The 11186-nt window shown below is 43.0% G+C and overlaps 2 protein-coding genes across 8 annotated transcripts in view; one reads left to right on the top strand and one right to left on the bottom strand.

Annotated features, from left to right (window-relative positions):
* ZNF891 (zinc finger protein 891) overlaps nt 1–3625 on the bottom strand; it is a 57593-nt gene extending 53968 nt beyond the window's left edge. For 4 of the 5 annotated variants that reach the window (XM_063614809.1, XM_063614808.1, XM_063614810.1 and 1 more), the window contains exon 1: nt 3186–3477. The gene's annotated coding sequence lies outside the window, so the exon portion shown is untranslated. Of the gene's footprint in view, nt 1–3185; nt 3478–3603 lie in introns of those variants that run through there. The other variant, XM_063614811.1, reaches the window with a different exon arrangement.
* Nucleotides 3568–11186, top strand: part of ZNF10 (zinc finger protein 10) — a 36351-nt gene continuing 28732 nt past the window's right edge. The window contains exons 1-2 of one of the 3 annotated variants that reach the window (XM_055240011.2): nt 3568–3723; nt 3806–3983. The gene's annotated coding sequence lies outside the window, so the exon portion shown is untranslated. The remainder of the gene's footprint in view (nt 3724–3805; nt 3984–11186) is intronic. The other 2 variants (XM_055240013.2, XM_055240010.2) reach the window with 2 other exon arrangements.

The raw sequence follows: 11186 nt of genomic DNA on the forward strand, positions 1-11186 counted from the left end.
TATACTATTATATTTGTGTATGTGTTTGAAAATTTCATAATTTGAAAAATAATCAGAGAGATATTTCCTCTATGAAATAAGAATACAACTCTATGGATTTTTTTTTTAATTTCCCAGGAAATTAAAAATTATAATTTAAAAACTCCCCCCAAAAGGTACAAGGGTTAAAAGATAAACTTCAGGCTGGGCACAGTGGCTCACGCCTGAAATCCCAGTACTTTGGGAGGCTGAGGTGGGTGGATCACGAGGTCAGGAGATCGAGACCATCCTGGTTACAGTGAAACCCTGTCTCTACTAAAAATATAAAAAATTAGCTGGGCGTGGTGGTGGGTGCCTGTAGTCCCAGCTACACGGGAGTGTGAGGCAGGAGAATGGCGTGAACCTGGAAGGCGGAGCTTGCAGTGAGCCAAGATCGTGCCACTGCACTCCAGCTCGGGCAACAAAGCGAGACTCCGTCTCAAAAAAAAAAAAAAAAAAAAAAAGATACACTAAAGGAACTTTTCTAGAAAGCTGATCTTGGCTGAACACAGTGGCTCACGCCTGTAATCCAGCACTTTGGGAGCCCAGGTGGGCGAATCACTTGAGGTCAGAAGTCCAAGACCAGCCTGGCCAACATAGTGAAACTCCGTCTCAACTAAAAATACAAAAAAAAAAAAGCTAGATGTGTTGGTGCACACCTGTAATCCCAGCTACTCAGGAGGCTGAAGCAGGAAAATTGCTTGAACCCAAGAGGTGGAGGTTGCAGTGAGCCAAGATGTGCCACTGCACTCCAGCCTGGGCAACACAGTGAGACTCTGTTTCAATAAATGAATAAATAAAGCTAATCTAAAAGAAAAAGTAAGAATAAGTAAAAAAAGACAACTATATGAGCAATTTAAAAGTCCAACCCCAGATTACTCAGAGTTCCAGAAAGAAAAAACGGGAAGAAACAAACACAGGAAAACTTTTTTTTTTTTTTTTTATTTGAGACGGAGTCGCCTAAGCTGGAGTGCAGTGGCGCAATCTCCACTCACTGAAACCTCTGCCTCCTGGGTTTAAGCAGTTCTCTGCCTCAGCCTCCCAAGTAGCTGGGATTACAGGTGCTGGCCACCACACCCGGCTAATTTTTGTATTTTTAGTAGTAGAGACGGGGTTTCACCATCTTGGCCAGCCTGGTCTTCAACTCCTGACCTCATGATCCCCCCACCCCCCCTCGGGCCTCCCAAAATGCTGAGATTACAGGCGTGAACCACAGTGCCCGGCCAGAAACTAAGTTTTATTCCTTATAAAAACACAGTATCTAAGAATTGATCCATCAAAGCAAGTAATTTCTTTAAATAATTAGAACACACATCATCATGAAATTTTTGAATACCAAAGAGCTTCAAGAGATGATAAACAGATTACACATAAAGGAACATTAGCAGGTATGAAACAGGACTTCTCAACAGTAACAGTAACGCCGCTCCGTTTCCCATCTAGCTGGGCATGGCAGTGTGCGCCTGTGATCCCAGCTATTCCAGAGGCTGAGGCAGGAGAATGGCTTGAACCCGGGATGTGGAAGTTGCAGTGAGCTGAGATCCTGCCATTGCATTCCCGCTTGGGTGACAGAGAGAGACTCTTTCTCAAAAACAAACAAACAAAAACAAAAATTAGCCGGATTAGCCGGGCGTGGTGGGGCCTGAGGCAGGAGAATCCCTTGCGTCAGGGTGGCGGAGGCTACAGTGAGCCGAGATCGCGCCACTGCACTCCAGCCTGGAGACAGAGTGAAACTCTGTCTCGAAAAAAAAAAAAAGTATAAAAACAGAGACAAAGTAAAAGAAAAATATAAAAATTAAGAGCAAAACTTACTGTAATAGGACCCTCCTCCCCCAAAAAGACCAAAACAACAACAAAAAAGCAAAAGCAAATCTACATTTTTGAAAAGACTAATGTACATATATACCTTATAGGAGTAATCAAGAAAAAAAGGCCTAGATAATTAGGTTCAAAAAAGAAAAAATAACAATTACAGCAGTTATTTCAAAATATTAAAAAGTGGTGATTTTAAAAATCACCATAGAAATTACTTATAGTGATAAAATAGCATCGGCAATTTTATGCCAATGAATTTGAAAAATTAGATTAAAAACAATTATCTAGGAAAAGGTATCTAAAACAGAACGCGAACTAAAAAACCTAATCAATGAGACTTTTAAAAAATTGAGTCAGGGCCGGGTGCAGTGGCTCACGCTTGTAATCCCAGCGCTTTGGGAGGCCGAGGCGGGCGGATCACCTGAGGTCGGGAGTTCCAGACCAGCCTGACCAACATGGAGAAACCCCGTCTCCACTAAAAATACAGAATCAGCTGGGCATGGCTCATGTCTGTAATCCCGGCAACTCAGAAGGCTGAGGCAGAAGAATCACTTGAACCCGGGAGGCGGAGGTTGCGGTGAGCCAAGATCGCGCCACTGCACTCCAGCCTGGGCAACAAAGAGCGAAACAGTCTCAAAAAAAAAAAACAACAACAAAAAAACTGAGTCAGAAGTTAAATGCGTACTACATATTTTAAGACCAAATTGTACCAAACTTTTGGAGGCGGTGCGGGGTGGTGACCTGTTTTACAGAATAGGAGAGACTGTGCTGTCCAAATTATTCATGAAGCTTGTAAAATCTTGTTAGTATAACAGGCAAGGATAGTACACAAAAAGATTAAAATGCAATCTTGTGAGCATAGGTGAAGTCAAAGAAAAACAGCCAATTGAATACACCAGAGTATTAGGGAAATAAAACCACATCGCATTCAACCGCAGTATAAGGCTATAAATGAAAAAAATGATGGCTGTGATTCAACCCATTACTAGATTTAGAGATTCAAGAGAGGCTGCTGGACAGTGAGGCGTGCACCCTCAGCCCTCCCGTGTTGCTTAGAGAAGGAGGCAAACGCGCGTCCCCGGCGCCCGGCGCTCCCTGCGTGGCACCCGCAGCCAGCCCGGGACCCCTCCGCCCCGCGCGCCCCTGGTCCCCACTCGCTCCCCGCGCTGCACTCGCACCCAGTAAGGAGCCCCTCCTCCCTCAAGGGCCTCTACCACCGCCGCCTCTCGGGCAGGCTCCCCGCTGCTCAGACTCCCGTGAGGCGATCCTTGCACGCAGGAGAACTCAGCGGGCGAGGCTGAGCCCACGAGGGACTCCTCCCGGGTGAACGAGCCACAGCCCCGCTTGCTCACCCGTCCTCAGTGCTTGCCTCCAGGCGTCCGCGGTCCCGCCTCAGAGGGACGCGAGGCCGAACTACGTTTCCCAGGAGTTCGTGCGCCGCCCCGCGGAGGAGCCTGGTCTGTGCGTCACGAACGCGCTCTCGGCGGAAGGCCCGCAGTGTCCGGCACAAGGTAGCGGCTGGGGCGCCGGCGAGGAATCGCCGGCTCTAGGGTCCCGGGGCGCGCAGCTGACGGACTGGGGGCGGGGCGCGGCCTGAACGCCAGGCTGGGGCGCGTGCGTAACGGTGTGTGTTGAGGGTGCGTGTGCGTGCGTGCGCGGCAGGGGCCAGCGTAGGACCAATGGGGGCGGGGGGGTGGGGGGCGCGTGCGCGTGCGTGACGTCAGGCCACGGGGAGGTGGCGCCGCCGTGCCGGGCCGGCCTCAGACTCACCTCTGAGGCCGCTCTTCGCGCTACGCTGGTGAATGGAGTCGCATTCTCTGTTTTGCCGTTGCTGCTGCCTTTGTGACGGGATCGCTTTCTCCCACCGAACCTTCTAGTTGCTTATTGCAGGTATATACGAAAGTGCTGAATTTTGTGTTTGCATCGTAATCAGACGCGTGTTGAGCCCTTTAGTAATGTAGCAGTGTATTAGCTTCGTATTTCTAGGTAGACGGTAATTTCGTCAATGAAAAAATTTAACAGTGATCGTCACCCCTTGCCTCAGTCACTCTCTTTCCCTCGCGCGGCCCCTGCGTTCACGGCGGACGTTCTTGTTCTGTGGAGAATAACGGCTGCACCTGGAGATTGACGCAGAGTGGGCGGGGGTGGTGGTAAGTTTGAAGAAGATATTTTCAGTAATACAAAATAAGGTTTCTTCTAGTCTAGCTTCCATTTTTCCCCCCAGCTGGGATAGATGTTTAAAATTTTGCGTATGGCCTTTCTAGTATTTGTTGAAATAGTGACGCCAATTTGTGTGTGGTCTTTTAAAAACAAATCCTGCATCTCTAGCTCCTAGCTTCCTCATCTTTGTTTTGTTTTTTAATCAAATAGATTAACTGGAGGCGTGTTTGTGTGTTTAATCTACTTTTTTTATTTTCAGAGACAGATCATAAGTTTAATTATATTTTTATTTTCCCTTGACACTAGATTTGTTAATTAAAATTATATATACACCATCTAGCACATAATATAGTGTCAAAGATAAGGTAAACATCAAGATTTGGTACGTAGATCCCACCCAAAGTGTATGCAGAAGGTGAACAGTTTCAATTCTAGCTATACATTAATTGCAGAAAGATACTGTTAATTAAAAAAAAAAAAAGTAAAAGGGAAGGCAGGATGTCACCCAGAATGCCAGCCAACAAGTGTTATTAGGTTAGAGATGACTGCAGTTAGGTCTCCGAGAACTGGATAGCACAAATCTTCCCTACCCCTTTGAAAAAATCACCTCCACACTCACTTTTCTCCTGTGACGTAACTAATCTCTTCTGTTTTATTAAAATTGTCTCCCATCTTCCAAAGCCTCCTGGATGGTAAGTTGCACACGCTCCTGCCTCTTTTTGAAAGTTACATTTGTTTTTTGATTACTTCTCTCAGCATGCATTTCTTTAGCTCTTAGCATATGCCAGTCACAAGGGCAGAGATTTGAGATACACATCATAAATTAAATGAGAATTTGTGCTTATCAGTATTTTATATAAGCACTGTCTGGAAATTCTACTTCGGACAATATTTAAGTAGATATGAGGCTTACCTTCTGGAAAAGAGATTACAAAATTATCCTTATTAATTAAGTAATTAAGTCCCCAAAATGAGAAGAGATTCAATTACTATCAATAATTTGTAGTAAAGTGACTGAAAAGGAAATATATAAGCTAATAGATTGATTGCCGTCCTCAACAAGTTAGCACATACTTTTATTTTTAAAAAGTCTTCACAATAGGAAGAAAATAATTTTAGCTAGAAATATATGTGAACTATGTGAGAAAAACTTCAAAACCTTACTAGGCAATGTAGAAGAATAAAGGATGAGTAAGAATAAAAACAGTTCTGTTTATAGATTATATTCAATTGTCAAGAAAATCTGATAATTTTTTTTTTTTTTTTTTTGAGATGGAGTTTTGCTCTTGTTGCCCAGGCTAGAGTGCAATGGCGCGATCTTGGCTCACTGCAACCTCTGCCTCCTGGGTTCAAGCAGTTCTCCTGCCTCAACCTCCCTAGTAGCTGGGATTACAGGCGCCTGCCACCACGCCCAGCTAATTAACATATGCCGGTCACAAGGGCAGAGATTTGAGATACACATCTTAAATTAACAAGAGCAACAAGAGCGAAACTCTATCTCAAAAAAAAAAGTATTTTAGGGAAAAAGAAATTTCTTATTGTTAATATCCCTGTTGTGCCTACAAGAGACTCTTCTACTTTCATCAGTAGTACTCTTTCTAGCCTGTCTCATGTCAGCCAGGGCTTTTAATTCTTCTGGCTATGAAGCAAGGTTGGGACTAGGTATGATATAGGCCACCTTTGTCTGTATATGTGCCTCTTTGACTCATAATGAATATCCAAGAGCATTATTTTTTCCTCTTTCCACACAATATCTCCTTGCTGCCTGATCCTAACATTTCCTGTTCAATATTTTATTATGAAAAATTTTGAGCATACAGCTAACTTAAAAGAAGTTTCCAGTGAATACTTATAAACCTTCCCATCTAGACTCTACCATTAGTGTTTTACTGTACCTAATTTTAACACATACCCATCTGTCCCTCTTTTTATCCATCAGTTCATTGTGTTTTTTTATTTTTTTCTAAGTAAATTGACATGGGTACATATTCCCTAAAAATTTCAGAATGCATGTGTATTATTGACTAGAATTCTGTATTTGCTTAGATTTTTCTTTAGATGTAAAATTTACATAACATGAAAAGTGCAAATCATAAGTGTACATTTGCTGAGTTTTGACAGATGCAGGATCTTTGCCTTTTGTATCTTTAAATATATCTTTGCCATGTCTATTGTTTACCAAGTTTTAACTTTGCGGTTGCTGGGTCCTTTTTGCTGATCATACCTTGCCCTTTGCTGAAGCAAATACTGGTAAACCTATTCAGAACTTGAAGAGACCCTGTTCTCTTTATTAATGAACATGTACTCCATGTCCCCAAGTGAAATGCGGTTCCTGACGAGGTTGTGCCTGTCATTGTGAGAGCTGGTTAAGTATAGTCAGATGTCAGAGTGAATGAATATGAAGTGCTAAGCACTTTGCTAGCCTCTTCCCAGGATTTAGAATGAGACTGTCCTAATTCTCAAGTAGTTCACTGTCTCATAAGGGAGACAGACAAATTTTGGTAAGGCAGTGTTGAAGTGCTGGAATAGGGCATGGGCAGAGTCCTTCGTGTTTACTGATGATAGAACCGCTGATTCTGTCTGAGATAGTGGGAAGGCCTCACAGCATAGATGGCATTAAAGTGATCCTTAGAGAATATGGGGCAAATGTAGTGGGCATTAAGTTGAAAAGGGTCTAGAACATTGTTGTGAAACTTGTACGCTAAGTGTTTGATTGGAGCTGTGCTTTGGAACTGCTTGTGCCTCAAATAGTAACTTCTTACTGATACTTGAAGCTTCTTTTCAGCGCATCTCTGCCCTTGTGGCAGGCAAAATAATGGCTCCCCAGAGATATCTCCAGCACCTGGGAATATTTTACCTTATATTGCAAAATAGAATTTGCAGATGTGATTCAATGAAGGACTTCAAGATGGGGAGAGATTACCCTGGATTATTTTGATGGGCTTAGTGTAAAACAGGGGTCCTTAAAAGTAAAAGAGCTGGGTGGCTGGGCACGGTGGCTCACGCCTGTAATCCCAGCACTTTGGGAAGCCAAGGTCGGGAGATCACCTGAGGTCAGGAGTTCGAGACCAGCCTGGCCGACATGGTGAAACCCTGTCGCTACTAAAAATACAAAAAAAAAAAAAATAGCTGGGTGTGGTGGCCTGCGCCTGTAATCCCAGCTACATGGGAGGCTGAGGCAGGAGAATCACTTGAACCCGAGAGGCAGAGGTTGCAATGAGCAGAGATTGCGCCACTGCACTCCAGCCTGGGCAACAGAGCAAAACTCCATCTCAAAAAAAAAAAAAAAGTAAAAAGGGGATAAGAAGGTGAGCAATCAGGGAAATATAACCGTGAAAGAAAGGCACAGAGAAATGTATCATTGCTGGCTTTGCAGGTGGAGGAAGGGTCAGGAGCCAAGGAGTGTAGATGGTCCTAGACACTGGACAGGGCAAGGAAATAGATTCTTCTCTAGAGCCTCCACAAGGAACGCAGCTCTGCCAACACCTTAATTTTAGCCCTCCGAGACCTGTATCAGACTTCTGACCTCCAGAACTGTTATATAATAAATGTGTGTTGTTGAAAACCACAAAGTTTTGATAATTGGCAGCAATGGAAAACTAATACAGCACTCTGTCCTTAAGAGTTTACCAAAGCAAAAATGGTCTCCCTTTCTCTTCTCTGGCACCATATTTTGACTTTGCCTCAGAAGAAAAATGGAGTGATTATAAACATTTTTTGTGACCACATCTGGTAGAAAATATAGACTTTATTGTAACATTCACGTTCACAAACTGAATTATAGTCTTTGTCTCCTAGGAGATATTACCATTTGGAGGTGGGAAGAAAAATCTCCTCTTTGCAAATGTAAAGCTCACATTGTGGAATGGCTGTTGCTGTGCTTTCTAACTCCTAATATCGGACCTTTTCGCATTGTTGTTCCAGTTTCTCGTTCCCCAGGAAGTTTTGCAGATTTCCCCAGCCACATTTCCTTTCTCCATTCTCTTCATGTCTGTGGTACTGGGCTTTTAACATCCTTCCATGGTTACAATCTGCTTGAGGGAGGGAAATTATTCTCATAGTTGCGTTCCTAACATCTTAAAAAGAGCTTCTCAGGTAGGGGACGCTCAGTCACCCTGGTAGCTACCTGAATGCCTTTTGATCTTAGTGTGCGCATATAGAATTGTCTTTTGCCTTTCATGGGTCTGCCTTGTCTTACTGGGAAGATTATTGGATCTCAGAGCATCTGGACTACCTCTCACCTTTTGTTCTTACACAGCAGTGACCAAATAGTAAGTTGGGCTCCAAACTCTGCACTGTGAGCTGGGGAAAGGGCACTCAGTGCTCCCTGAATACCAAGATCCATTATGCTGCTGCAGCCAAAACAGGAAATAAATAATGCTGGACATCGTCAGGAGAGGATTTGAAACAGCTTTCCTCTGTGGCATTGCAGTGTTCCAGGACTTAATTATATGAACTGAGCCTACCTTGCCTTCTCATCTCTGGAGGCTCTTCACTTCGTTCTGCTCATGTCATCACTCCTGTGTGCCTCACACCCAAACAGTACAGACTCTGCAAACTTCGGTATCCCTCTTTCTGACTCTTACCCCTTGTTCTTCTGGCTCTTTTATGTCCTTATTCTCATGACTCTTCTTGGCGGTTCTCCTCAAATCTGTCAGCTCCTTCCTTGACTCATGTCTATACCAAAACTAGATCCTGTTGTTGATTGCACACTTGTCTCACATAGGGCATTCTTACTTCCCTTGCTCTGCATTACCTGCACACATAGAAATCCCAGCCTAGAACCACTGCACAGTGTGCCTTTTCTTCTGTCCAGGCAGCGAGTGCTGCTTGAGGAAATCACAGCTAAGCAGACAAGTATGACAGACATACTCTCCGTAACCTCAGTTTATCTTTTGTCAGCAGCTTTTGCTAGTTTGTCACTGCATGGCCCAAACCTTTATCACCGTCCTCAATGATCATGGCCACCTGTTGTTCCTCCCATTGTTAGCATATAGCCTTGATTTCTTTTTTGACTCACATTTTTATTGAACTGCCTGCTAATTGTCAACATCCCACCTATCCTGACTTCCAGGAGGTAAGAGAAAATGAAGCATCCTTCTTCCTTTACAAGCCTGATGCCTTCATCAGAGATTTGACCCCATCCTTTCCCCCTTCTCTTTCCTCTAGTTCCAACTCCCTTGTCTATTAATTGCTTCCTCTGTTTTTAGTCTCCACTCTGACCCCACCACCTCTTCTACCTGCCCTTTCTCTTCCTTCTCCACTTCCAAACTTTTCATTCCTATTGTGGAATTTGTCTGCTGTTTCCACTAGTGTATTGAAACTGATCTCCTCCAATTATTAGTGAAGGCTTATCTAACCAATCCAATACCTTTCAATCCTTAGCTTATGTAACTCTATTTTGATCTACCCATCCTTGACATTTTACATATCTTAGATCTCTTTATCTGGTGGTTCTCTGCCTCCTTTTTGGGCTTCTCTTTCATTTGCTTCCTAAATGTTGATTTTTCTCTATAATCCAGGTCCTACCGTTTATTTCACTCTTCAAGTTCTCTTTGGTTGGTTTTATGCCATGGTTTCATCTGATAATACCATTATGTGGCACTATTGAATATTACTGTTTCTTAGTAAGCTTTATATGAAATATGTCACAGGGTTGTTGATAGGAACATATGATCCCCCTTAGACTCCTTTATTCATGTGTTTACTTCACTTATATCTTATAGGAGAATATAGTTACTCTTAAATACGCGCCAAAAGACCATCCTCCTCCCGAAAAGCTTGTCCTGTTTGAGTATATAGCCAGGCAGCTTGAATGGATTCAGATAGAATACAAATATGGAAGGCAGATGATGTACATCTGGATAACCCTCACATTTAAATACAGCCTCCTAGATGCCACTTCCCTGTGGCTTACTCACTGTGTTCATGTGGCCTACTCACTATGTTCAAAACCAATCACATCATTTCTCTAGTACCTAACCCTTCTGATACTGTTCTCCATTTAGTCACACAGAAACCTGAGAGTCATGTGAATCTGCTAGCCCTTTCTCACACCCACATTCAGTCAAATTCCAGGACATACTGACCCTACCCAAATCTACCTGTTCTCCATTTCTACCATCATGGCCCTAATTTGTGTTCCCAAATCTTCTGGATTAAAGTATTAGCCTACTACCTGTTTTTTTTTTTTTTTTTTTTTTTTTTTGCTACCATTATATCTTCCTCTAGTCCATTACACAGCTACCCCTAGAAGAGCACTTTGAAGACACTAATATTGTTTCCTGGCTTACAACATTTAGGACAGAGTCCACATTTCTGAGAATGGCATTCTTGACTGGCTGTGACCTAGATCTGGCTTTGCACACCTCTGGCCCTGTTTCTTTTTGTTCTCTGGCCTAAACTATATGCACTAGAAGTATTGAACTTCTTCCCCTTACACATAATCTTCTTAGGCACTGCCTTTGCTCACGATGTTCCCCAACCTCCCTTACCTACCAAACCAGCTCTGACACTGAGCCCGTTCCTCCCTGAAACCATTAGGCTGTGTTAGAAACCACCTTCTATGCTCCCATGAGCCCTTGTCCATTGCTGTTATTATAGCAGTAGTCAAACTCTACTGTAAATGTGTGTTTTTAGTTTCTTCAACTAGCCTCAGCTGCTTGAGGTAAGGGATAAATACCTTGTTCACATTTCTATCCTTAGGGCCTGGTACAGAGCTAGAAACATAAGTGTTCGCTAAAGATTTATTAAAATGGCAGAAGTTCCAAATCTATAACACTAAGATAGTTATTAACTTACCAGGTGTTCCTTAAAATAAACAAAACTTCTTCCAGTATCCCTGCTCTGAGAATGACTGATACTTTAGAGAAGTCAGTTTTGGCCAGTCACATAAAAGGGTCCTTTGTGATGGATCTGAATACCTCAAGAATGGTAGAAACCTAGAATTAAATAAATAATGGTTTACATTTGTGTTTCTCAACCTTGGCTATACATTCATTTGTACCAAGTGGAGCTCTTAAAAAAAAAAAAAATCCTTAACCCCATCTCAGATAATTAAATCAGAATCTCTTGGTATGGGACCCAGGTATCAATAAATGCCAGACATACTTAGCAATTCCAGTGTGCAGCCAGAGTTTAAAACCACTGGGTTAGATAAAGGTTTGAGTGAGTTATCTAGAAGTAGTTGCTAA

This window comes from Symphalangus syndactylus, chromosome 13, assembly GCF_028878055.3.
Source record: "Symphalangus syndactylus isolate Jambi chromosome 13, NHGRI_mSymSyn1-v2.1_pri, whole genome shotgun sequence".
NCBI lineage: Eukaryota > Metazoa > Chordata > Mammalia > Primates > Hylobatidae > Symphalangus > Symphalangus syndactylus.